Genomic DNA, 26,974 nt, shown 5'->3' with positions numbered 1-26,974 from the left:
ATCTGGCGACAGGCTCTAAACAGTGGCGACAGTCCCGTTGTTTTAGCGACAGTCCAGTTTTCTTGCCCGAGTCATCACGATGAGTCTAATTAACAGTCTACTAATCAGTTTATTAATGGTTCAAACCATGTTCAAGTCTTTAATTGAGTTTAGGCACTTAAAGTCCAATGGTCATACACTAAGAGTCAAAGACTTTGTTCAATTAATTAATTAATTAATTTGAACTAATGAACAAGCCTAAAATCAAGTCATAGTTCCTTTTAGTCAACCCGGATTTTTATTCCCGTATACTACACATGCGTCAACTTGTTTTGGTCATAGCCGGAGTTCTAGGAAGAACCACGAGTCGTATAACCTATGGATCGGTAGCCCTGGGTTTTATCTTTATTAGGGCGTTGGTTTCGTCCCAATCAGAGTCACAGATTAAACGTTATGACTAAAATACCACAGCCTGTCCAGTTTAATGCACATACGTGAAGTCTTAACTTAGTCTTTGCTTGAGTCTAGTCACATAGTCTAGCCACATGGTCATGACACAAGTCTTAACATGTCACCTAAACTCACTAGTCTTATCACACACTTTGTACATGTCACCATGACCATGTCTTAGGTTCATGCATGAGTCGTTCTTCCGTCATTTGAGTTAAGGGTCCATTCTTTTCCTAATTCTTCCATATTTCTTCATCTACATCTTCTTCCTATTCTCCACATACTTTCTTCCATATTTCTTCATCTACATCATCTTCCCACTCTCCACATACTTTCTCCACAAACATTATTTCCTTCATTCTTTCATGATCTTTTCCCATCTATGCATGTTGAATCGAGTTTGAGTCTTGTAATTGACAATAATAAAAAAAAGAGTAATGATAAGATAAAACACAAGGCAAGCTTCTCACTAAAATTTCATGTTTTCTTCTTCTATTTTCAAACCGTTCCCCCATAAGTCTAGCATAGGCACCTTGCATTTTCCTTAGATTTACTTTGTAGGTTTTTACTTTTTCCTTTTAATAAAATGAGCATTTAATTCCTTGCATATGATCATTGCATTGCATAATTCAAAAAAAAATAAAAAATAAAAAATAAAAAAAAATCAAGGTCGAACTAAGCACAAGGTATACCAATGATTTGAGGCACCCTTGTAGCCATATCATATCTTCACCCTTTAAATATATAATCCTTTTTTTGATAAACCACTTTGAGCCTCGTCTAACGATAGACCTTTCATTTTTCAACCCACATCTACTTAACCTTGGGATGGGATGGTGTGTAATTTATGCAAGTTCCAAATATGAAAAGCTTGAGTGATCTCAAAAGAATAAAATAGAAATAGCAAAAATAAATAAAAGTGTACAAAAGGGCAAGTGTTCCAATGTCTTGGATATAAAAATATCTTTGATAAGAACATGTCTCAGATTGCGTCTCTTATCGACTGCTCGGTACCGTGCCTGAGAAACATGAATGCCAAGTGAGTGATAGACCGCATGATCGGGATTGCCCACACTTATAAAAATAAAAAAATGCAAAAGCAAAAAAAAGAAGAGCAAATAAAAAAAATAATAATAAAAATAAAAGAGAACTCAAAAATGAGAAAACTCAAGCATAAAAATATAAAGATTCAAAAGCAAGGTTGCACACCTTGGGGGGCTTATTCAGGGTCTTGAGCCTTTATCCCCTTCTTCTCTAACCTTTAGCCTAACCACGTTACAACCCTTAAAAGACCTTTTTGAGGTATACATACACTTGTGCGAGGTTCGGCTAGAGCTACGTTTGGCCTGATTCCTAACGGATACGTAGGCAACCTCATATTGAGGTGCGTCCATAATAAAAATGCATTCATTTTCACATTCACACACTTACACCATGATCATATCAAGGGATTTCCAATGCTCATCCCTATTTAATTACTTAGAGCTAGACTTGGGGGCTTGATCCTTACATCATTAGCCTACCTAGCCTAAGAGTCATCATTATTTGACTCTTATCAAATAATACTTTTCCGCACCGTTAGCCTTTGCAGCTTAACTTTAGTGTCACTTTCACACACATCACAGATATATGACTAAATAGACTTCCAACTAGGAACCCTTTGTCATGAAGTCTTAGCATACATAACGTTGAAGCATGCCTTGTCAAAATCATTCATCACTCATCACTTATAATCATCATTGTATCAAAGTATGAAGTGCTTAGCCTCTGTGCCTAAGTTACCTAAATGCTTTCATAATCGAGTCAACTAAAATAGCTTAGGATGAATTAATCCTTGCACCTTGAGGGATAGTATCAAATGCATATACTTGATTAAGCTCATTCAACATGCACCATCAAACACTTTGATGCTTTTTCGCGTCTTTCTTTTTCGGGAGAAAGTCGGTACCCTCCACAAAAATGACGGAAAATTTTTTCTTTTTTGCATTTTCGAGTCGCACACTACACGAGTCATGTACATTGAGTCATGTCGTGTCAATTCACCTTGGGTCAACCTCAAGTCAGTCAGTCACATTGAGTTAACCTCAAGTTAATCATTCACCTTAGGTCAACCCTAAGAAACACATCATGCCTTAGGTCAACCCTAAGAAAAACACCAGCAAAGTCTTTTGGCAATTCTTTTGATTTTTACAGGATACAACCATTCATCAAAGCTCTTTTGTTCAGAGACGCGTGGACATATCATCAAGCTCTTTTGTTCAGAGACGCGTGGACATATCATCAAGCTCTTTTGTTCAGAGACGCGTGGACATATCATCAAAGCTCTTTTGTTCAGAGACGCGTGGACATATCATCAAAGCTCTTTTGTTCAGAGACGCGTGGACATGTTATTTAAAGCTCTTTTGTTCAGAGACGCGTGGACGTATAATCATCAAAGCTCTTTTGTTCAGAGACGCGTGGACATATCATCAAAGCTCTTTTTTTCAGAGACGCGTGGGCATTCTATCAAGCTCTATAGTTCAGAGACGAGTGGACATATCAAGAAAGCTCCATTGTTCAGAGACGAGTGAACATTCCTCAAGAAGACTCCATTGTTCAGAGACGAGTGAACATTCCTCAAGAAGACTCCATTGTTCAGAGACGAGTGAACATCAACAACAACAAGATGGCGTTCTCTAGCTTGTAGAAGGTCGTCAAAATGCAGCAAAACGGTTACCTTCAGAGACGTGTGCTCGACGGTGCAAGATACGCGTTTCTTAACTCTTTTATCTGTTTAACTAATGATAAGTTTGCAGGTATCGGCGTTATAAGAATGATTTGGAATTGCAGAACATTTTGAATCATTCTCCGTCCCTATTGATACTTTGACTCTCGTTTTTCGAAACATAAGTTTCTTCAAACTCAGTCAAAGTGGGGGCTTCTGTAGACACCCATTTGTGTCTCCCCAAAACCAAACCCAGTGATGAATGCCTTGCACGTTGTGTTATTATCGAATTAGGTGAAAGTGATTTAAAAGCCAAGTGTTGCGGTTTAGTTTTAATTAAATTCTTTTCTCTCTATTTTGAAAATGACTTTATTTATTTGAAAACGTCCAATTCAGTTTAGTTTGGTCCATAATTAAGGTCCAATAATGGTGTAGATGGATGGGCCTCGAAGAAACCTTTCCAACGATATATTATAAGCCCAATTCCGATGAATATTGAGGAAGTTATGGCCAAAATACTAAACTGGGCCCGATTATTTATTTTAATACGGCCCAATGATCTAGAGGAGGGCCCAATATTAATTATTATTCCTAAAATTATTAGGATTAATTATAGTTTTCTAGAAGTTTCTAGAAAGTTCCTTTTAAGTCTAATATTGTTAGATTTAATAATTAATTATCTTTAAAAAGATTTTTATTTGGAATAAAATATTGTTTTGTTATCTTAAAAATACGTATTTTATCTTCTGTACGGATTCCGTAGATCAAGTTGATTAAAGATCGGATTCCGCGTGAAGAAAAACGCGCTAATACAGCTTGTCGCCAAACGACAACAGACCCTGTCGCCTCACGACAGACATTGTCGCGTCGCGACAGAGTGGATTCCTGGCGACAGCGTGGAGTTTTATTCCTTATCAAATTTTATGATTTTCCGGACTATTTTCATTATAAATAGCGTTCGAATTTCTGTTTTCAGAATCATCAATCAATCACCAATTCTCATCAACTATTCCTTAATTCTCTCTTTTCTCTCTTGAGCAATATAGCTTAATTCTTTCTCTCTTTTTCTAAACTAGCTTTTCAAACACAATTCCGCATTCACTAGACTTAGAGTCTCTTAGCCAAGTTCGAAGTTGCCTTCGCCCTAGACGTGCAAGGTTGATAATTTCTGAGGGTTTGGTCCAAGTCTAGTCAAAACTTTATTTAATTTGATTTTAATTTAATTATTTGATCGTTCTTTATTATTTTCATTGAAGTTTACTAACTTGTGTATTTTGTTATTAGAAAGAGGTACGAGGCTTCAAAGTAAGTAGATTAGCTTACTTCCTATTTCTTTCACAATGTAGATTGCATGCTTATTATTATTATATTCCTAGTATCATGTTAGGATGTTTTTAATGCTTTCTAGTATCGTGTTAGGATGTTATTTTATGCTTTCTAGTATCATGTTTAGGGTGCCTTTATTATTTCTAATATCATGTTAGCATGTTAGTACCATGTTAGGTTAAAGCTTTGATCTTTATTGCTTAGTGACATGCTAGGATTTGTTATTAATCTTATTAGTATCATGCCTAGGATCTTGCTATTATATTTAAGCTTTATTAGGCCTTATCATGCTATTATCATCATGATTATCATCATTATTGTTATTGTTTATTATTAAGTTGCTTGATATTATTTATATTGTTATTGCTTGATCACGCCTTTTATGCATGCTTAAAGGGAATTTGTACTTGAAATCACGCTTAATAAGATAATTAATAATTTGGTTTAGGCTAATGTGATTTTAATTCAAGTGATCGCCAATAATAGTTTTATTTGTGCATTAATATTCAACCAACATAGATAAACCGGGTAGGATTAATATAATGTTTGTATGTTATTCGAAAAGCGCGCATGAATACGAGCAGAACAAAGTAGAGGCCTATTTTATAGGGCGGGTCCTTTCTTTTGTAGATTGGATTCGTACCCTCATCCCCGGACCCTATTTGGTTCAAGACCTTATGGAGTAGTTGATGGTCCTTTTGGATTGTCTTTTGGGTTTACAAGTTCCTAAAACTTGTTGGCGACTCTTTTTGCTCTTTGTCTTTCCCTTTGGAACGCCACCGTACTTTAGTGTATGATCACAGTGGGGTTCAAGTTTGGGGTTATCATAATGCTTGAAATATTCCCTACAGCTACCAATACATATCGTCTTTGGCCGGACGCTGGAGTGTACGGCCCCAAGATGTCCATGCAACATTTTGCAAAGGGGAGCGGACTACTAATGGCCGACAAGCTGTTAGCTGGCTGATGGATTAAGGTCGCGAACTTCTGGCAGTTGTCACATTTCTTTACCATCTGCATGGCATCTGAATTCAAGCTTGGCCTGTAGTACCCTAAGTGGGTGGCCTTTTCAGCCAAGGCTCGTCCGCCGATATGGGAACCACAATGCCCTTGGTGGAGGTCGTCCAGCACATCATGCCCCCTCTCAAGGGTAATACACTTCAGGTAGGGCTTCACAAAGGCTCTCTTGAACAACTCCCCATTTTTTATCTCGAACCAGGCCGCTCTCTTTTTCATCAGCCAGCTCTCTTTAGGGTTGTCCAGGAGAATTCCATCACTAAGATAGGAAATAATTCCGTCCATCCAAGTTGAGCTTCTGTCTATGATCTAGATGGGCTCGGCATCAATACTCCGCTTCTCTTTCACTTCCGAAAACACCGATCTGGGAGTGTCACATGATGCCGAGGACGCTAACTTGGAGAGCGCATCCGCTTGATGATTTTTCGAATGGAGAACCTGTTGTAAAGAAAAATATTCTAGGCACTCGGCCTCTTCTTTTACCATCTGAATGTATTTCATCATGGCCGGCTCCCTATCTTCAAAGCCACCATTAACTTGGCTGATTATTAGCTGGGAGTCCGAGCAAGCTTCAACTTTAGTTGCCCCGACCGCCTTACACATTATAAGGTCGACCAACAAAGCTTCATACTCAGCTTCATTCTTTGAGGTTTGGAGTCGAAACCTCATTGAATATTCATACTTATCTCCATCACCCGGTTGCTGTTGCACTACCATCCACGTACACTTTCCAGATCTGGTCTCCAGTCGGCTGTAAATCAGGCCGAGTCATCTCAGCCAAAAAATCCGCAAAGGCTTACCCCTTGATTGCTTTTCTTGGTTCGAACACAATGTCGAAGCCTCTCAGTTCCAGAGCCCACCTGAGCATGCGGCCACTAGCTTCTAGAGTTGAAAACGGCTTCTTTAGAGGTGGGTCCATATAGACCACAATTGAGTGTGCCAAGAAGTACGGCCGCAGCTTCTTTGATGCCATATACAATGCTAGGCCAAATTTTTCAACAGGGGGGTACTTAAGCTCGACGTTGTGAAGTACATGACTTATAAAATAGACTGGGATCTGGTGGCCGTCCCTTTCATCAAGTAAGACGACACTTAAAGAATGTTCGAAGATGGCAAGATACATTTACAACCTCTCATTCTTGAGTGGACGGACGAGCCAAGGTAATGTATGCAGATGGCTTTTTAGCTGTATGAATGCTTCCTCAGCCTCTTCCGTTCACTCGAACATGGCTTTCTTTTAATAGTTTGAAAGAAATAACGACACTTATCCCCAAACCTTGACAAAAATCTACCAACTGCTGTTATATAGCCGATCAGCCTTTGCACCTCTTTGATTATTCTTGGTGACTTCATGTCCAAGCCAACCTGAATTTTTTCAGGGTTGGCCTCAATTCCACGTTGATCCATCAAAAATCCGAGAAATTTACCGGACTCAACACCAAAGACATACTTCTTCGGGTTTAACATCATCTTATGCCGCCTGAGTTCGGTAAAAGTTTCTCGCAAATCCTTCAAATGGTCGGCCGACTCTTTCTACTTGACAATCATGTCATCGATGTATGCCTCCAAATTTTGGCCGAGCTGATCTCTAAAGACTGTATTGACAAGTCGCTGAAAAGTAGCAGGGGCATTCTTGAGGCCGAATGGCATAACCTTGTAACAGTACAACCCTTGCTCAGTCACGAACGATGTCTTCTCTTGATCTTCTTCCCATAGGGGAATTTGAAGGAATCCGGAGTATGCGTCCGTGAAACTCATTAGGGCATGCCCGGCCGTTGAATCAACCAGACGGTCGATTGTAGGCAAGGGAAAGCTATCCTTAGGGCATGCCTTGTTTAAGTCTGTGTAATCCACACACATTCTCCAAGTTCCATTCAGCTTCTTCATAAGAACTACGTTAGCTACCCAGTCCGGGTAATAGCATTGTCGAATGAAACCGGCGTTCTACAGCTTTTTCACCTCAATCGCGACCGCCTAATTCCTTTCCTCTCCGTGATTTCTTTTCTTCTGGCAGACAGGTTTTATCATTAGATTCACGGCCAGCTTATGCACGGCCAGGTCAGGACTTATTCCTAGCATCTCACCAACATCGAATGGAAATACATCTTTGAATTCTCTCAGCAGCTGAACTAACTCATCCCCAAGCATACCAAAAGCTATAGTGCCTACACTGACCGTATGACCTAGTTGATCGGGGTCAAGCTCTATATCTTGGTGACTGCCGGCCGGCAAGGGCCCCAACTCTTCTGGCCGGCCGACAGTCATTAGCTGCTATGCTTGTTCTGTCTTGGCCGTCTTACGCTTCTGGCCGACCTGGTATGCTGGGAGTGAGGTTCCATCTTCTTTAGGCTCGGACGATTTTAGTCCGCGTGCGGTAGGCTTGACAGCCAAATGATTACATTCCTTAGCCAATTTTCTGACTTCCTTGAATTGTTCCAATTTTACCGTCCGTCCTCTCAAACTTTAGCAGCATTAGAAGAGGTACAATGACTGCCTTAGCTGCATTCAGTGTGGGACGGCCGAGTATAACATTATATCCTGTCAGCTCTTTAACCACCAGAAGCGGACAACCATATCTCTTCCTTCTCCTTTTTGCCCGAAGCGGATGGGCAGATCTATCCGCCCAACTGGGTGGATGACATTCCTCCCAAATCCTACCAGCGGGTGAGTGATGTCTTTTAGAGCATCCTTTAGGATGCTTAGATTCCTTAGGGCGACTAGGCTGATGATGTCGGTCGAGCTGCCCGTATCAATTAATATTTGTCCAACCTTCAAGTTGGATATCTTCATGATCAACACCATAGGGTCATTGTGCAGGGCTTTGACCTCCCCTCAGTCAGCCTCACTGATGGTTACTTCGGGAAAGGGTTCGGCCTTTACTACATCCGTTTGCATCACCTTTCCCAAGTTCCAAGCATCCTACTTGTTATTTTTCATGGTGGGGCCACCTAAATCAAAGGCTCTTGATATCACGGCCACAAAACCCGAATCAGTGTTATTCCCATCATCTTTCTTGTCATTCTTCTTGTCATTTTTCTTTTTCTTCTCGGACGTGTTGTCCGTCCGTGTGTACATGAACTTGGACTTCATCAAATAAGGATTCAACATGCCCTTCTCGGCCAACTTGTCCAACAACCTCTTCAGGTTGATACAATCGTTCGTGTCATGACCCACATCCTTGTGGTATGTAGTGACAGTACTTGTTCTTGTTCCTGTACTGGGCCGAACCTCTCAAAGGCTGGGGCTTTTTAAATTCAAACTTATCCTTAATCTCTATCAGAATAGAGTAGCAATCCTTGTTGAATTCATACTGGGGCGCGTACGTCTTGACTTTCTCTTACTTAACCTGCTGGCCGTCGGCCACCCAGAATTCTTTTCTCTTGTTTTCATCTTTCTTTCGACCGGCCGAGTCTTGCTGAGAAGGTTGTTTCTTCTTAGCCCCCTTGGCCGGTGCCTCTGATTTTGCAAGAGAACAAAAGTCCGCCGCGTCAATGTAGGCTTTGGCTTCCCGCAAAACGCCTACGTATGACCAAATCTTTTTTCACACCAAATCAAATTTAAAAATATTATCCCCGGAGAAATTCAAAATATGTCATTTCGTCCGGGAGATTATGAATCTAGGCTTTTTATTGGTTAAACCTTTGGACGTACGAGCGTAGTCCTTCATTTTTCCCTTGTACAATCGTTGCTAAGTTGAGACTTGTTTTCTGGGTGGAATGTTCCAAGAGAAATTCCCTACAAACAATAAACTGAGGCTGGTAAAACAATTAATGCACCCGGCCGAAAGGCTATTGAACCAATCCTACGCCACACCTTTTAAGGTGGCCGGGAAGAATTTGCACTAAGTAGCGTCATCTACGCTTTGCAAGTATATCGAATATATGTACGAAGTGATATGCTCCTCGTGGTTGCCCGTACCATCATAGGCACCCACGAGTACGCTCTTAACTTTTGCTGGTTGAGGAGAGGTTAAAATATCTTGCGAAAACGGAGGCGGCTTATCTCTAAGAGTCAGCAAGCGCATCTGCCAGTCTATTGGCTGGGGCTGCGCGAACGGTCTGACTAGGTAGGGAGCCTGACCAAACGTCTGGCCGTATGGCCCATAATGTCCGAAGACTTAGGGACTCGGCTGCATCAAGCCATTGAAACCCTAAGGGGACTAATATTGGAGCGATTAAACTAGAATAGGGGTTGGAATGCAGACAGCTTGAATCGTGCTAGAGATGGTCGTGTTGATATGCTGGGAGATAGGGTGGTTAGAGAAATCATCCAGCATGGTTGGGGTAGAGGCCGTGTTGGAGTAGGCGGCACGATCCCGTTGTTTCTGCCGAATGTAATCCCTTACGTTCCTAAAGCGTCGAGACGGCTCAGGGTCCTATCTTTGAGGTTGTCGGCCCCTCCCCCTAGCCGACTGGGTTTTCGGCAACAGACTAGACAGGTTTGTCCGTGGCACCCTAGGAGACCTTCCGTGCGGCCGGCGGAAGGGAGTGTTCCCAGCATCTGTTGCATTAGTTCTATTCTGCGTCTTCTTTGGAGCACCCTCTCCCTCTTTCCTCAGCGGCTGCTTAGAGATAGAGGCGCGGTTGCTCTCAAACTCCTTGCGAAGCTTGTTGAGTTAGGCCAGCAGAGTAGCTGCAGTAAATGGAGGTTGCTCGGCCTCATGGAATGAGGCGGTCAGTGGAGCGCTGGAGTGTATTGTAGTGACTATATCCTCTACATGTCCGTCCTCGCCTTAACGAGGGCCGGTATTAGGTGTCTGACCATCTATTAACATAGCATACGAGTATCCCCACAGACCGCGCCAAATGTTTCGGGGTATTTTTGGATTTCCTCGGATACTGGTGATGCTCTTCAGGCAATGAGACTTGGACACCTGTAAAATGAACGAATATTCCATCACCACAATATTTGGCTCCGACGATCAAGTTAGAGATCGGAAACGGAAAAGCTAGAGAGAGAAAGTAGAGAGAAGTTAGAGCTATTTAGTGCTCTATTTAATGTTATGTCACAATCCACCCCTCCCATCATAAATGATTGGGGTATTTATAGGGGTGGGAGTGTGTGCCCCTTTAGGGTTTGACCGTTTGTACCCTAAAATTCCGTGACATGATTAGCTGCGCAATCAGAGAATGCCACGTGTTGCATGGGGGCGCCGCTTTGCGGCTTTTAATGATATCTTTCGGGATTTTGGCCCTGATGTAATAAGGGTCTTTTTCTTGCTGATTTCAGGTGCTCATTTGGGCATCAGACACGCGTCATTTTCCCATATGGACACGTGTCGCCCTCTGACTGGGCTACGTGTCACTACGGGATTGGACCACGTTTATGGGGTAATTTTTACCCTAAACACAAAGGACTAATAAGCCATTGCTAGGTATGCAAGTGTTCTTTCAATTTTTGAAAGGCCGCCTCAGCAACATCTCCCCATTCAAATCTATTCTTCTTCCTGATTGATTGGAAGAAGTAAAGAGATTTATCACCTGACCGGTAGAGGAATCTCCCTAATGCCGCCAGGCAACCGGTGAGTTTCTGAACTTCCTTGATAGTGCGGGACGATTTCATGTCAATTACCGCCTGTATCTTCTCGGGGTTAGCCTCTATCCCCCTTTGATGAATCAGCAATTCGAGAAACTTCCTAGACTCAACACCAAAGACGCATTTCTTAGGATTTAACATGATCTTATTCCTCCTGAGTGTGGTGAAGGTTTCTTGGAGATCAACAAGGTGATCCGTCTGTAGCTTGGATTTGACTACCATATCATCAATGTACGCCTCTACAGCCCTCCTCTACAACCAATGTTTATTGTGTTTTTATGGGTATTTTATTCCTCCTGAGTGTGGTGAAGGTTTATGAATATGAAATGAATTTAGTGACTTTGTAATGGTGATTTCATGATTGAATAAAGATGAAATTTATGGGTATTTTGCCATGTTTATTGTGTTTTTATGGGTATTTTTGCCAATACAGTGTGTTTGCTAAAGTTGTAAAGACAAGAATTGACATTCATATATAATCAATAAACTGCCATTTTCAATCCCAAAAATGATAGAATATACAAATCTTCCCAGAAACAGCTGTTGACATTCATCCATAACAAAGTTCAAATTGAAATAAACCACTTGTTTAAGCAAAAAACATATAGCTCAAAAAACAGAATGTCCACCATGTTTACTCAACTAATAAGTTATTACAGTTTTCTTGGTTGTGATACAAAGTTGCAAATAGCTCCTGATCTGGTGACTACAGATGGTTGTGGTTGAGTTGCAGCTAACCTTGCACTATTTTTGGTATTTCTAGGTTGAGAAGGATTAAGCTGAACATTAGTAGCCTAAGAAGATGCATCCTTTTTGTGTTCTTTTTTTATCCACCCTATTTTTGCTTTGTAGTAGCTCCTCCCTTACAAGTCTGAGCATTATGGCCATAATCTTGACACTTGCTGCACCTAACAGTCTTAGTTCTCTTGCCCTTCCTTTCCTTTGTATCATCTCTCTTTCTATTTTTGCAAGGTTTCCCAATTCCTCTTTTTAACTCTGGTTGCATTATCTTTGGCACATTGAACTCAGGCCACTGTTGATCATCAGGTATGGACTTAATCCTATTTGCATAGGCTGCCTTGTACCTTTTGACGGAAAACTACTCATCCACAAATGCATGAGGATCAAACTTTGAATCTAATATAGCCCTCATTCCTTGTTGTAATGGTAGTGGAGGGTAATCATATTGTTTACATTTCCTTGGAATTCTTCTGACCACTCTAACACCTATGTTTGCTTCAATCTCAGACCCATTTTCAAGTTCACTAGCACCTATGTCAATTGCAATCTCTGGTTCAACTCTTACTATGTCCCCTGTTTCAAGCCCCAACCAGTACTCAAATCCCTTTCCTCTCCCTCCAGCACCCCTTCCTCTCCTACCCCCTCTCCCCCTATCCCTCCCCCTCCCTTTCCCTGTACTTCGACCAACCCCTCTCCCTTTCCCTCTCCCTCTCCCCCCTCTATTACCAACTAACTGAACATCTGCATTTAAATTACCCTCATCTTCAATTGGTTGATCGCCTAGCTCCACCACACCTCTGTCTTCACCCCTAACCCCACACCTCCCACCTCTAGTTTTAACAGTACCTCTTTTTTGAGTCAAATCACCCATTTCATCCAAGTTAACATCATTAGATTCAACACATGTTGCCTGTGACACTAACTCTTTGCTTCTCCTAGTTGGTAGTTTTGAAGGTCTGCCTATTTCAGGTATAAAGGGAACCGCAGTTGCATTATTATCTCTCCCAATCCCACTGTAACCAGAGACTGAAATACCAGCAGATTCTGCAACACCTTTCATTTGTTATGTTCCTTAATCTATCTTGCATTCCTAGTTGTCCTTAACGCCTTAGCATCTTTAAAAATCTGACTTAGACTATCAGCATCATACACCCATATGTGTATCTCATTCTTTCCAGCAAAGTCAGAGAACATCTTCATTAAGTCCTTATCACTATTAAGATAATGGTAATTTTTCTTATGCACATATCTAAATGCGAGGAATTTGGGCATTTCAATACGACGTTCAACAGCATAATCCAATAATCTATAATCACATCGGTAGGTTTACCTTATCGATGTCCTCGACAACAACATCTACATCACAACTTCTAAACTTGAATTTCAACACAATAGCATCACCCATTCTGGATTTATTGAACCAAATACACATCTCAATTCAACTTGCAACATTAAGTCAATAAATCTGTAAACATTCATCATATTCTGGACAGAACTAACAACCCTAGAAATACACAAGAATTTCTCCATTACAACCACACGCATTCACATATACAAACCCAAAACAAACCACACACCAATTAACAATAAAATAGACCCTAAATTTCGTGAAAGAGTCAAAATTTTAGCACATTAAACCCCAGATTTCTCAAACAATCATCAATGGAAAAAACAGGGCAATTATAACAGCAACACATATATATTCAAAAAAAAAATTTAGGGTTCAGATAGGATGACATACCTTCCAAAAGGCGAAATTCAGCACCTTGGAGAGATTTGGATTGAAATTCGTAGATTGATGATTGTTGTTTTAGCGCTCGAAGTTCATCAACGCAGCAGCAGAAGTTCGAACGTCTTCAACTAAATGTGCCTTTAATGAATGATCAGTGGGGGTGCATTTACAAAATTAAAAGGGGGTAATTTGGTCCATTCCATATTATGTAACCATGGTTAGTCAATTTAACTTAATTATGTCAGATTTAGTAAAAAAAATGCTATATTAAAAAGTAATTAGATTACTAATGCTATTTAAGAGATTTTGAAAAAAAAAAATTTGCTACTAGTGAGAATGTGCAATAGTTAGTTGCTACCAATGAGAATTTCCCTGTTTTTTTTTAAGACTTCTCATCTTCATTTTATTAACCTGCAATAAAAGAAAAAATGAGCAACAATTACACAACTGATTAAAAAATATCAATTCTAAATATCACTCAAATCCATAAAAACACGTCCAACCATTAAAATAAATCTTCTGGATTGCTCCCCAAACATTCAATATCGAAAAGCAAAAGACGAAATAACGAATGTGAAAATTAAAAAAAAAAAATCAACCCCAAATTTATAAATTATACTTAAAATTACAAAAAAGGGCAAAAAATCAAATGGTAAAACAATGGTTACGATCTACCAATGGTGACCGCCGCAAGTCCTATGACGTTGACTACCTCCTTCAAATCGGGTCACAGTGACATGGACGAACTGCACAACATGAGTAAAACCATAAATTGAAATAAAATATATAAAATTATGAGAACTATATTCTCAACATAAACCATTTCAGAAACCCTGAGAAAACACTTTCAAAACTTACCTCAAAATCAAGATTTGATTATGATTAATCAAGCAAAATCAACAAGTTAGATCTAAATCATAATAATTTTGATAAAGAACCCCAGAACAAAAGACATATATAAAAAAAATTCGTGCATCACACGGACTTATATCTAGTTTTTTAAATATGTTCAGATTGTTCACTTGAATTTGATTGGTATTTCAGTTAATCATTTTTGGGCTTTTTACAGTTGAGTTTTTAGGAGATTGTTGTAATGTTTCATCTCAAAGCACCTCATAAAAGATGTAATACAGCTATATGAATATCATTTTTATTGATATTTGGTTCAATTAATCCAAAATACAAGAGATGTGCATTGGAAATTTGTATTTAATTGCTCACACTTATATTTTGTAAACTAGATTAGGTCTCGTGCCATGCACAGTAATTTAACAACATTTAATCAATTAAAGAAAAAAAAATTGTATTATAAATAACATAGATAAAAACAAACAACTATAACATATTTATATATAATGAAATAAACATGAAATACTGCCTATAATGAAAGAGTTGATTAGACATATATTAAAACTACATGACTGTATGAGTGTAATCAAATTCAATGATAAATTAGTAGTATCAATATTCTTATCAACCAAAATTATATAAGTATTTCAAATCATATATTACAACTAGTGAGCGAGAATAATAGCCCTGATTTAATGATATTTGGTTATTTTTTTCCTAAAACATGATAAAATATGAACGTAATGGAGATACAAATAAATAAATAAATAATGATAGTTTAATCAAATTTTCTTACATAACTATTATATGGATAGATAAAGTGTCTATAATGTTATTCATATTCGAAATAAAGCGAGAAATCAATTGAAGTATTAAAAAATAATAATACAGAGTAATAATTATAATTATAATTTGTGAAGTACGAATCTGTTATTTAATAGATTCATCATTTGAATATTATAAAGAGATATATAATAGAGTAATAGAGTAATATCTATAAAGAGATATTAGCAAAAAGGGGAAGAGATATTATTTAATGTTATTTAATCTGTTATTTAATGTTATTTAATATGTTATTTGGTAATAGAGTAATATATATATATATATATATATATATATATATATATATATATATATATATATATATATATGTACATAGGGGAAGAGGTGTTTTTGGAGGGAGAAAAATACACCAAGAACAGATATGATGTCAGCGGTAATTACTCTAGTATTATTTACTGATTAATAATAATAATAATATTATTATATATAGATAGATTATTGATTTGAGTGTATATGAAGATTTAATTTGAAAAATTATATCTGCGATATATGCAATAATATTTTGGTGATAATTTTAGATTTTTTTTTTTCAAAAAAATGGCATAAATCTTTTTTATTTTTTGAAAAAAATATAGTGATCAAATCAGAAGGTTATATTTTAATAATATTGAATATGGTAAGTATATATGATGAAGATTTGATGAATAAAAAAATAAAAATAGAAAATAAAAAAATAATTTTAAAAAGTGGTTTTGGAGGGAAAAGAACAGCACCATGAAGTGACATGTGTCATTTCTTGGTGTCTGTTTTAGGATTATGTTATTATTGATGAAACTTGTTTTGGGTGTTTTTGTCCCTTGGGAGAGTTACAACTCGAAGACTGGTCTGGAGGGCTTCTGTACCTGCAAAATCAACGGAGACACCGTTTGGGTGGTGCTCCGCCTCCAACGCTCAAGTTAGTAACTTGAAGGAGAGAAAAAGGTGCGGAAATTTAGGTGGGGATCTGCTAGGTTTTCTAGCTCAGTTGTCTCTATCAAAGGGACAGTTTGTAGTGAATGGAAAAACGTGCCCTCCAAAAGAGGGGAATCTCCCTATTTATAGGGTCATTGGAATTTATGCCTCTGATTAGGTGACAGAACCCTAATCAGAGATGGGCTGCGCCGTTTTACGGCTTTCTCGGGATTTGGGCCTGAAGGCCGACTTTTTCCCCAAATATCCGGAATGACACGTGTCACACAGGGATAGGTCCACTTTGGACCATCCCAAGGCTGACACGTGTCACCCTCTGATTGGGCCACATGGAGGGGTAAAATTACCCTAAACAAAACTATTACGGAGTAGTAAGTTTCACCATCATATGTAATTAAGGTACCACAAAAGTTAACTTACGACTTTGAATATTATGAGAACAATTAATAAAGCCCATCTAAGTATACTATTTAGGGGCAAGATGTTTGTACTTTTTGATTTTTAATAGGTCAACAAATTATTTGATAATGAGCATAATCTTTAGGGGTGAGCAAAATACTTTAGGAGTTAGAGGCGAAAAATTATTTAAGGGAGTTGTGGTTGTATATAATTTTTAGGGCTTCTATCACGTTTTGCCAATCAAGCGTGGAGTCCATAACTAGTATTATAAAAAAAAAATCTCTTTTCAGTCCGACCCTATAAATTTTCTTAAATTTTGTGAATATCATATATTTTCTTAAACTACTCCCTCCGTTTTGTACTAAATGCAACACTTTTCATTTTCGGTCATTTCCTAATAATTGCAACACTACTAATTTTGGCAAGGTCCATTGTTATTTTATAATTTATCTCTCACACTAACCACACTTTTACGAATATTTTATTATTATTTTCTACCAACCCCACTTATACATCTTTTTTATCGTTTATCTTTCCTAACAATACTTTATACTTCCTCCGTTAATGGTTATTTGCAACAAAGGAATATTTTATATCTCACAAATAATACCCTTTTGTTGCAAATAACCATTAACGGAGGAAGTGATGAATGACATTTATGGCACTCATTTGGTCCCTTTTTGGATGAATTCTATTTCGTTTTATCTCTCTTTTCTTTAGTTTTCCTTAGTTTTATTCTAGTTTTCTTCATTTTATGCTTTTTGTAGTTAGTTTCTCTATTTTATGCATTTTCTAGTTTACTTGCTATTTTTTACCTTTTACTTGCTTTTTATCCTTTGATTGTAGGTTGTGATTGATTGTCCAAGGATTCCCGAGCTTCCTCTCCATAGTTTTCCATTGATTTTCATGCCTAAAGCTTGTGCAAGAAGTCTCAAGTCAAAGGGAGGTCTAAGGAGCATGCTTCAAGGTCTTGTATATGCCTTCCTCATGGCTTATACCCTTCAAGAAATTCAAGGAAGTTCCTGCCTACTTTGTCCTCCATCACCATCATCTAGGATGTGTGCACCGCATGAGCTAGGACGAAGAAGAAGAGGATAAGCAGCAGCCTTGTGCGGGCGCACTCGAGGAGTGTGCAGCCGCACATCTGTCGAGTGCGGTCGCACTCGAGGAGTGTGTAGCCGCACATCTGTCGAGTGCGGCCGCACACCAGGTGCGTGCGGGCACACCTGTCTGGGTGTGCTCCCGTGCGCACCATTCTCTCTCCTCCGAGCACCCGCACCGGCGTCGGTCTATTTTTGGACGACATTCCCAACTTCCTCTTTGTATTTGATAGTTATTTCTTTCCTTTTATAGGGAGAGAATTAGATCTTCATTAAGGAAGAATTAGATTAGATTAGATTCTAGAGAGAGAAAAACACTAGTTCTTAGCATTTTTAGAGAGAGAAAGTGTGGGTTTGATGATTGATGATTGAAGATTGCTTCATTTGACTTGATTTCTATCAAGTTTGTAAGGATTCTTTACTCTTTAATGCAATTTAATGTTTGATTTCATTAGTATTGTTGTTGGATTTGGTTAATTGATAGTTTGATTGATTTTGATTGAATTTGTTGGTTTCAATTTGATTTCAATTGATGAATTTGGGAATGATGATTAGTTTAGCTTTGATTTTGATGTTCTTCATGGATTGTGAGTAGTTTATTTGCTAGGGTAGGGTAGTGGTGAAGCATGTATTGATGATGAATTGAGATTAATTTGGGGGAAATTGATTGAGTTGATAATGTGATTAAATTGGTTGATTGATTTTGTGCATGTGTGTGCTTGATTAAGCTTGATCACCCTTGTTATTCACACTAGATTGCATTGTGAGTTCACATTGATACGGACCATTGATTTGTGGCTTACATTTTCTCGATTGAGATATCTTGTGATGTTTCCTAGCTAGTGTTTGATGTAGTTGACGCTAATTAGACCTCTAGGAGAATAGCTTGATGTACTCTCTTGGTTGCAATTTCGGTTTTCCCTCACATTACTTGACTTGATTGGTTAATTCCCCAAGTTGATTGAACCTCATCGTTGATGCATGTGGATCCATTCCCCTAGTGCCTTAGCATTCAATTAGTACTAGCTTTTTGCATTGCCTAGTTTAGTTCTAGTTTCTACCATAAACCCCTACTAGATTTCGGAATAGCTTGACTTAGGCATCGTGCATTCGACCTCCATTCCTTTGGGTTCGACCTTGACTTACCACTACACTTTATAGGGGTTAGTTGAGTTACAAATTTTGTTTGATTGGGTGGGGTGGTAGCCCAACGACCTACCGTTCTTCATCCCATCAAAATGGCGCCGTTGCCGGGGAATGGTGCTTTGAGTGCATGTTGTTGTTGAGTCTATTCCATTCTATTTGCAAAATACAAAAAGATTTTACACTTTAGGCTACACTTGTAGTCGTGCTACTAATATTTTCTTTGAGTTTTGTGTGTATAGATCCCAAGCCATGGGAGGTATTTCAAGAGTTGCCTTGAAGGAACTTGGAGTGCCCGGTGCATATAGGTATGAGAGCGGCATAGCTCCACCTACAACACCGGCAAATGACTTTGAAATTCGGCCGGCAATGATCACCCTAATTGAGAGGAGACAATATAGTGGGGAAAAGAACGAGAGCCCATTGAACCATCTTAAGGAGTTTGAAAAATATTGTAACACAATCAAGGTCAATGGAGTATCTCAAGAGATTATCCGCCTTAAGTTGTTCTCTTTCTCTCTCATAGGAAGATCTTTGGAATGGCTAGATAAGGAAGTGAAGCCCAATTCTTTGAGAACTTGGGATGATGTAACCAAAGCTTTCTTGTTCCGTTTCTATCCTCAAAAGAAGACGGCGGAGGCAAGAGCTTTGATTCAAGGGTTCAAGCAAAAGGCAAATGAAAGTCTCTATGAAGCATGGGAAAGATTTAAGGATTATCAAAGGGAGTGTCCACACCATGGGATTCCTACCTATCAAATCTTACATATCTTCTTTGGTGGGTTGAGTTCTCATGGGAGAGCAAGTTTGGATGCCGGAGCCGGAGGCCCAATCATGAACAAAACGGAAGAAGAAGTGGTTGATGCAATTGATGAAGTGGTTCGTCATTACATGAATTGGCAAGAAGCGGAGAGAGAACCAACAAGCAAGGGCTACTCAATCGAACAACTTAGTGCCATCAATGATTTGACTACTTTGATTGCGGATTTGGGGAAAGAAGTTATGTCTCTCAAAGAAAAGCTTGAGAAGCCCCCTTCCCAAGCTCCAATTCTTCCCTCCCAAATTAAGGGGAGAGGTACATCTTCTCACTCTAACTCCAATCTTTCTTCTTATTTCATGATTGTGGAATGTTGGCCATGTGAATTATGTGGAATGAATGATCACAATGCTTCTATGTGCCCAAATGTTTCTTGTAGTGAATGTGATGGAAATGAAATGGAACACGTGAATTATATCAATAATCATGCTTGTGCACCTAGAATTGATGTTCAAAGGAATGTTGGAAATAGGAATTATCATATGAATCATGATGATTATAACCAAAATGGAGGTTGTAGAAATCATGGATACCAAGGGATTCATGTTAACTATAACCATCATGGTTGTAATGGTCATGGTCATGGCCATAGACATGGGGATCATAATCAAGGTTATGATAACCATGGTCAACAAAGAAGCCAAAATCAAACTAGGGGTAATTGGAATAATCAAACTAGGGGATATTTTCAAGCAAATTTTCAAGATGGTTCCCCAATTGATTTAGTTCCAAATGCTCAAAGTTCAAATGATAATTCCTATGATCAATCATTTTCTTCTAGGGAATTTTTGGAAAGTGTCATTGAGAAACAAGCCAAAACTTTGGAAATGTGTATGGTTTTGAATGAAGAGAAGTTTAATTACATGTTGGCATATAACAAGGATTTGAGTGAAAAACTTTCTCAATTGACTAGTGTGTTCAAGGAATATGCAAACTCTTCTTCTTTGACTCCACCTAGCCTAGATTCTAGGAACCCTATGGATGCCATTGTTACTAGAAGTGGTAAGGTCCTTGAGGGAGGTGAGCCTAAGAAGAGTGTTGCTAGTGAGAGCACTAGTAAGAATCTCATTGAAGTTGAAGGTGATGAATGTCCTTTGAGTGAAAATGTTGATGAGGAACAAGTAGAGAAGGTGATAGAGAAAGAGAAAGAGAAAGAGGTTTGCAAACCAAGGCTTCCCTATCCCCAAAGATATAATAGATATAAGTTGGATGAGCAATTTGGGAAATTTGTAGAGATGCTTAAGCAACTTCATCTAACTCTTATTTTCACCGATGTTGTTGAACAAATGCCAAACTATGCTAAGTTCCTTAAGGAGATTTTGAGTGGAAAAAGGACTTGTGATATGATGGAGACCATTAGCCTTACCGAGCATTGTAGTGCAATTATCATGAACAAGATGCCTCCTAAGTTGAAGGATCCCGAAAATTTCCATCCCTTGTGCCATTAACAAGACCCAAATTGATAATGCCTTATGTGACTTAGGAGGTAGTGTTAGCCTTATGCCATATTCAGTTTATCAAAGATTAGGTTTAGGAGAACTTCTACCTTCCAAGATTACTTTGCAATTAGCCGATAGGTCGATCAAGATTCCTAAGGGAAAGGTAGAAGATGTGCCTTTAAGGGTTGGGAAATTTGTTATTCCGGTTGATTTTGTAGTGTTGGACATGGATGAGGATGCTACAATCATCTTAGGTAGACCTTTCCTTGCTACATCGAGGGCTATGATAGATGTTAAAAGTGCTAAGATTTCTCTTAAGATTGGAGAGGAGGTATTTGAATTTGATTTGAATGAAGGAATGAAATATCCCTCTTCTTCTTTAGAGAATTGCATGAGAGTTGAAGTGCTTGATAATATTGTGAATTCCATGCATGAGCACTTACTCACATCTAATGATCCTCTTGAGTGTGTCTTGTTGAATAAGGAAAAGATAGGTATCCCAACCAAGGAAGTGCAATTGTATGAAGATTTGCTTGATGGAGGCAATATAGGGAGTGAAGAAGAAACTTGTATGGGGATATCAAGTCAAGATGCTTTGCAAGTGGCCTCAACCAAAGAAGGTAAAGGTGTTCCCATGGTAGAGTTAAAACCTCTACCATCACACCTTAGGTATGAATTCTTAAGCCCTAATTCTACATATCCCGTTATTGTTAATGCATCCTTGAGTGAGAGCCAAAGTCAAGCGTTATGTGGTGTTTTGAGAAAGCACCAAGGTGCTTTGGGGTACACAATTGATGATCTTAAAGGCATAAGCCCCGCCTTGTGTACACACCACATAACACTTGAGGAGGGCACCCTACCTTCTATTGAACGACAAAGGAAGCTACATCCCCAAATGGGAGAAGTAGTTAAGAAAGAGATCACCAAGCTTTTGGATGCGGGTATCATATTCCCCATCTTAAGCTCAAGGCGGGTCTCCCCCGTGCATGTCGTTCCTAAAAAGGGGGGTATGACCGTAGTTGAGAATGAGAAAGGTGAGCTCATTCCAACTAGAACGGTCACCGATTGGAGGATGTGTATAGACTATAGACGTCTAAACACATCAACCAAAAAGGATCACTTCCCTCTCCCTTTTATTGACCAAATGCTTGAAAGGTTGACTAGGCACAAATTCTATTGCTTCCTTGATGGATATTCGGGATTCTTTAAAATTCTTATTCATCCCGAGGATCAAGAAAAGACAACCTTCACATGACCCTATGGTACTTTTGCATATAGAAGAATGCCCTTTGGATTGTGTAATGCTCCGGCGACCTTTCAAAGGTGTATGATGAGCATTTTTGGGGACATGCTTGAAGAGGAAATGGAAGTTTTCATGGATGATTTTTCCGTGGGAGGTGTTTCATTTGAGGATTGCCTCAAAAATCTTGAAAAATGCCTTGAGAGATGTGAAAAGGTCAATTTGGTGCTAAATTGGGAAAAATGCCACTTTATGGTGGAAGAAGGTATTGTTCTAGGCCATAAGATTTCTCATAAAGGCATTGAAGTTGACAAAGCTAAGATTGAGGTGATAGAGAAGTTGCCCCCTCCGGTCAATGTGAAAGGGGTAAGATCATTTTTGGGTCATGCCGGATTTTATAGAAGGTTTATCAAAGACTTTTCTCTCATTGCTCAGCCCTTAAATGATCTTCTCCAAAAAGATGTTGATTTTGTCTTTGATGATGCTTGTTTGGAAGCTTTTAATAGATTGAAGAAAGCTTTGACTTCTACTCCTATTGTCCAAGCCCCTAGATGGGATTTGCCATTTGAGCTTATGTGTGATGCAAGTGATACGGCCATAGGAGGTGTGTTGGGTCAAAGAATCGACAAAAAGCTCCATGTCATCTATTATATGTCAAAGACCCTCAATGGTGCTCAAAGAAATTACACAACAACGGAAAAGGAATTCTTGGCTATTGTTCATTGTTTTGAGAAATTTCGTTGTTATTTGTTGGGGTCTAAGACTATAGTCTTCACCGATCATGCGGCTTTGAAGTATCTCTTTGGAAAAAAGGAATCCAAACCGAGGTTGATTCGTTGGGTCCTTGAGCTTCAATCTTTTGATCTTGAGATCCGGGATAAAAAAGGTGCGGAAAATTTTGTTGCGGATCATTTGTCTAAACTTGAGGATTTTCAAGTTCAAGATGATGGGTCTCCTATAGAGGACCGGATGTTGGATGATTCATTATATGTTATCAATGTGAAGGAGCTCCCTTGGTTTGCCGATTTGGTGAATTTTCTTGCTTGTGGGGAGTTCCCTCCTTCCTTTTCCAACAATCAAAGGAGGAAGCTCAAGAGAGAAGCTAGGCACTATGTTTGGGATGAGCCAATCTTGTACAAAAGAGTTGTGGATGGATTGTTGCGCCGGTGTGTGCCAAATGAGGAAATACCAAATGTTTTGAAGATGTGCCACTCGGATCCTAGTGGTGGTCATATGGGTGTTTCAAGAACGGCCTCTAAGGTGCTTCAATGTGGATTATGGTGGCCTAAACTCTTCAAGAATGCTTGGGAGTATGTCAAAAGTTGTGATCAATGCCAAAGGACCGGGAATATTTCAAGAAGGAATGAGATGCCCCAACAACCAATACTTGAGTTGGAAATATTTGATGTTTGGGGTATAGATTTTATGGGTCCTTTTCCATCTTCTTATGGGAATCAATATATTCTTGTTGCCGTTGATTATGTGTCAAAGTGGGTGGAAGCCATTGCTTCTCCAACCAATGACCATAAAGTGGTGATGAAATTGTTCAAAAAGATAATATTCCCTAGGTTTGGCATCCCCAAAGCGGTTATAAGTGATAATGGCTCCCATTTTGTGCACTATGCTTTCCAGAAGATGTTGAAGAAGCATGGAGTGAACTAAAGATTTGGTCTTCCTTATCATCCTCAAACCAATAGGCAAGTTGAGGTATCAAATCGTCAAATTAAGTTGATTCTTGAGAAGACGGTTGCAAGGAGTAGGAGAGATTGGGCAAACAAGCTTGATGATGCCTTGTGGGCATATAGAACGGCTTTCAAGACTCCTATTGGTACCACTCCTTATCGCTTGGTTTATGGGAAGTCTTGTCACCTTCCGGTTGAGCTAGAGCACCGCACTCATTGGGCTATTAAGAAGATCAATTTTGATTTAGCTAGTGCAGGTGAGCAACATTGGTTGGACCTACATGAGTTAGATGAGCTTCGGTTGGATGCGTATGATTGTGCTAGCTTGTATAAAGCTAGAACTAAGGAGGTGCATGATAAGCTCATTGAGAAGAAAGAGTTTGTTCCGGGAGATAAGGTGCTCCTTTTCAATTCCAAAATGAGGCTTTTCCCCGGAAAATTGATGTCTCGTTGGACCGGTCCTTTTGTTGTTCAAGAGGTGTTCTCAAATGGCTCTATTGAAATTTGTCCTTTGGATTTCTCGAGGACTTTTAAGGTCAACGGACATAGGCTCAAGCGGTATTATGATGAAGTATTTGTGGGGGTCATCCATGATATGACTCTCTATGATCCACCTTGAAAGAGGTGGAGGATGTCTAGCTTAAGACTCTAAAATAAGCGCTTCACGGGAGGCAACCCGTGTTTTCTAACTTTTTCTTCCTTTTTCTTTTGATTTTTCTTTGTGTTTTGATGGTGTTTTTATGGTTTAATCTTGTTGTGTTTGATGTTGTAGGTTGGTTTGAGTTGATTTCCAACAATTTTGATGCCAATTTTGAGGTAAACTTGTCCCAATTCTTAAGTTGGAAAAGTGGGTAAGTATGGAGGATGGTGAGTACTTGTGTTTATTTTCATGATTTTCATGTTTTTTCACTCTCTAATATGAAGTATAGCTACTGCCTACATGGTTCCCCATGACCATCATAGGGGTGTGCGCACAAGATGAGGGAGGAAGAAACTCGGAAATAAGCTCCAGTTTGTGTGTGCCCGCACATCAGCTATGTGCGGCCGCACACGAGCTTTGTGCGGGCACACATCTCCTATGTGCGGCCGCACCTAGCTGGGTGTACGAGGGGTTTGTTTTCCCTCCTCTTTTAACCCGATTTTCCTTCTCTCTCTCTCTCTCCTACTTCATTCTACTTCCTTCTTAGATCTATTGGGGTTGCTCATAGTTATACTTCATCTTCATCATATTGTTTTTCATCTTTCTACATCAAAATCTCCATAATTCTCACTACTTTGTTACCCAAGTCTTCATTCTACATCATTAAAGGTAATTTTCTCACTCCTAGTTTGAAAATTTTGGGTACTTTTCAATTGGAACTTGTTGGTATGATTGTTGGAGATGTTTATGAGTAGTAGTGTTTTCCTTGCTTAAATCTTGTGATTTCCTATCAATTGAGAGTATAATTGCATGTTTTATGTGATAAAGTTTCAATTTTTATACCTCATGAGAATTTGAGCATGACTAGTACTACCCTCACTCTCACCACCATTACTACCACTACTTGTTCTTATGTTGATGACTATGGAAATGTTGATGTTGGTTTTGTGAAATTTAATTATGATGATGATATTATTTTAGCATATTATGAATTTTGGCATGAATCTTGTTGGATTTTCATATGATTAGTTTTAGGGTATTTTGTTGATGTTGATGGTGATAATGGAGATAATGGTTGTTGGTAGTATGGTATATTGTTGCTTTTATTAATTGTGATTTGGGGTAATATTTGTGTCAATTATGATGCTTTGATTATGCATTATTCACCTCTATTGAATTTTTGCTTAACTCATGGAATATTGTACACTTTATTTTTCCCCATATTCATGATTGATTTTTGGCATACTATTCCTATTTTTAAAACCATTCTCTTTGTCCATTATTTTGTAGATGGGTGGTTCAAGGCAAGCAAAGCGCACCAAGGTTACAAATTCAAGAAGAATTATTGATCCACCTTCCACTATCAAAGAAATATACGGCATCAAGTTCACGGTCCAAAAGCATTGGGACCGATTCGAGAGTCTATCATCAAGGAAATTATATTCTACGAGATTTTATGATCCTGACACCACTACTCTTCTAGGGATCGACGATGATGTTCGATTGTTAGAAAGGAATTTGGGCCTTGAGCAATTCATTGATCTTAATGCTCCCACCTTTGTAAGGCTCACATATGAATTTCTATCATCGCTCGATGTGCACAAGAGTAGTAACGACAATGAATGTCCAACACTATCTTTCCAAGTGTTCAATGACGATTATTCTATTCCCCTTTCATTCCTAAACAAGATGTTCCATTTTCCGGAGCCCATCGAGGGAGTGCCTTTGATTTATCCGGCCTATGAAACTCTTCATCACGACCATAAGTACGATGAGGATGATTGGTGGGATAGCATTTCTATTGAAGACGCTTATTGTGCTCAATCTTCAAAGTCGGCCTCAATAGTCCATGGTGCGATGCGCTATTTTAGCCGCATCCTTATGCATTTTTCTCCAAGGAATATCTTGGAGCCATGTCTCAAGAACAATTAAGTTGGCTATGGTTGGCTAGTCGACCCAAGGATGATGAAGTGGAGGTGATCGACTTTGCAAGGCACTTGCTCGACCGTTTCATCGACATTAGGGACGGCTTCTTTCTCTCGGGGAGCATACAAATAGGGGGTATGATTACCATCATTGTGTTGTCGCTTAACAAAAAGTATGCATCCAAGATTGGGGATCTTAAGGAGACTAAGGACCCAAGAGAGAAGTCTTCATCTTGCTTGTTGGGCACGTTTGCCTTGATCAACCAAAAGTTCATTAAGCGCACCATCATGGACGATTTGTTCATTTGGAAAGTGTCGAGGACTACCGATTGGTGCCTTATCCCCTACAAAGGGTCGATGGTGAGAGACAAAAATTCATCCTACCCTTGGAAGCCGCCCAAGAGAGATATTCCAAGTTCTTTTCGTCGGGTTTCCATGCCTTCTTCGGGAAATGCTCATCCCAGGTCTAAGGCCTCATCATCTAAGGGAGGTAACCCTAGTACTTCT

The 26,974-nt window shown here is 39.1% G+C and overlaps 1 non-coding gene across 1 annotated transcript; it reads right to left on the bottom strand.

The window, feature by feature from the left end:
* Positions 1-19,364: 19,364 nt before the first annotated feature.
* Positions 19,365-19,470, bottom strand: LOC145621836 (small nucleolar RNA R71). The gene has a single exon (XR_014108630.1). It is a non-coding gene; the product is annotated as a small nucleolar RNA R71 (small nucleolar RNA).
* Between the last annotated feature and the right edge of the window lie 7,504 nt (positions 19,471-26,974).

The sequence above is a fragment of the Chenopodium album genome, chromosome 27 (genome assembly GCF_948465745.1).
Source record: "Chenopodium album chromosome 27, dcCheAlbu1.1, whole genome shotgun sequence".
Lineage (NCBI taxonomy): Eukaryota > Viridiplantae > Streptophyta > Magnoliopsida > Caryophyllales > Amaranthaceae > Chenopodium > Chenopodium album.
Note: the sequence above shows the minus strand (reverse complement) of the source record. Positions and strands in the feature narration are given on the sequence as shown.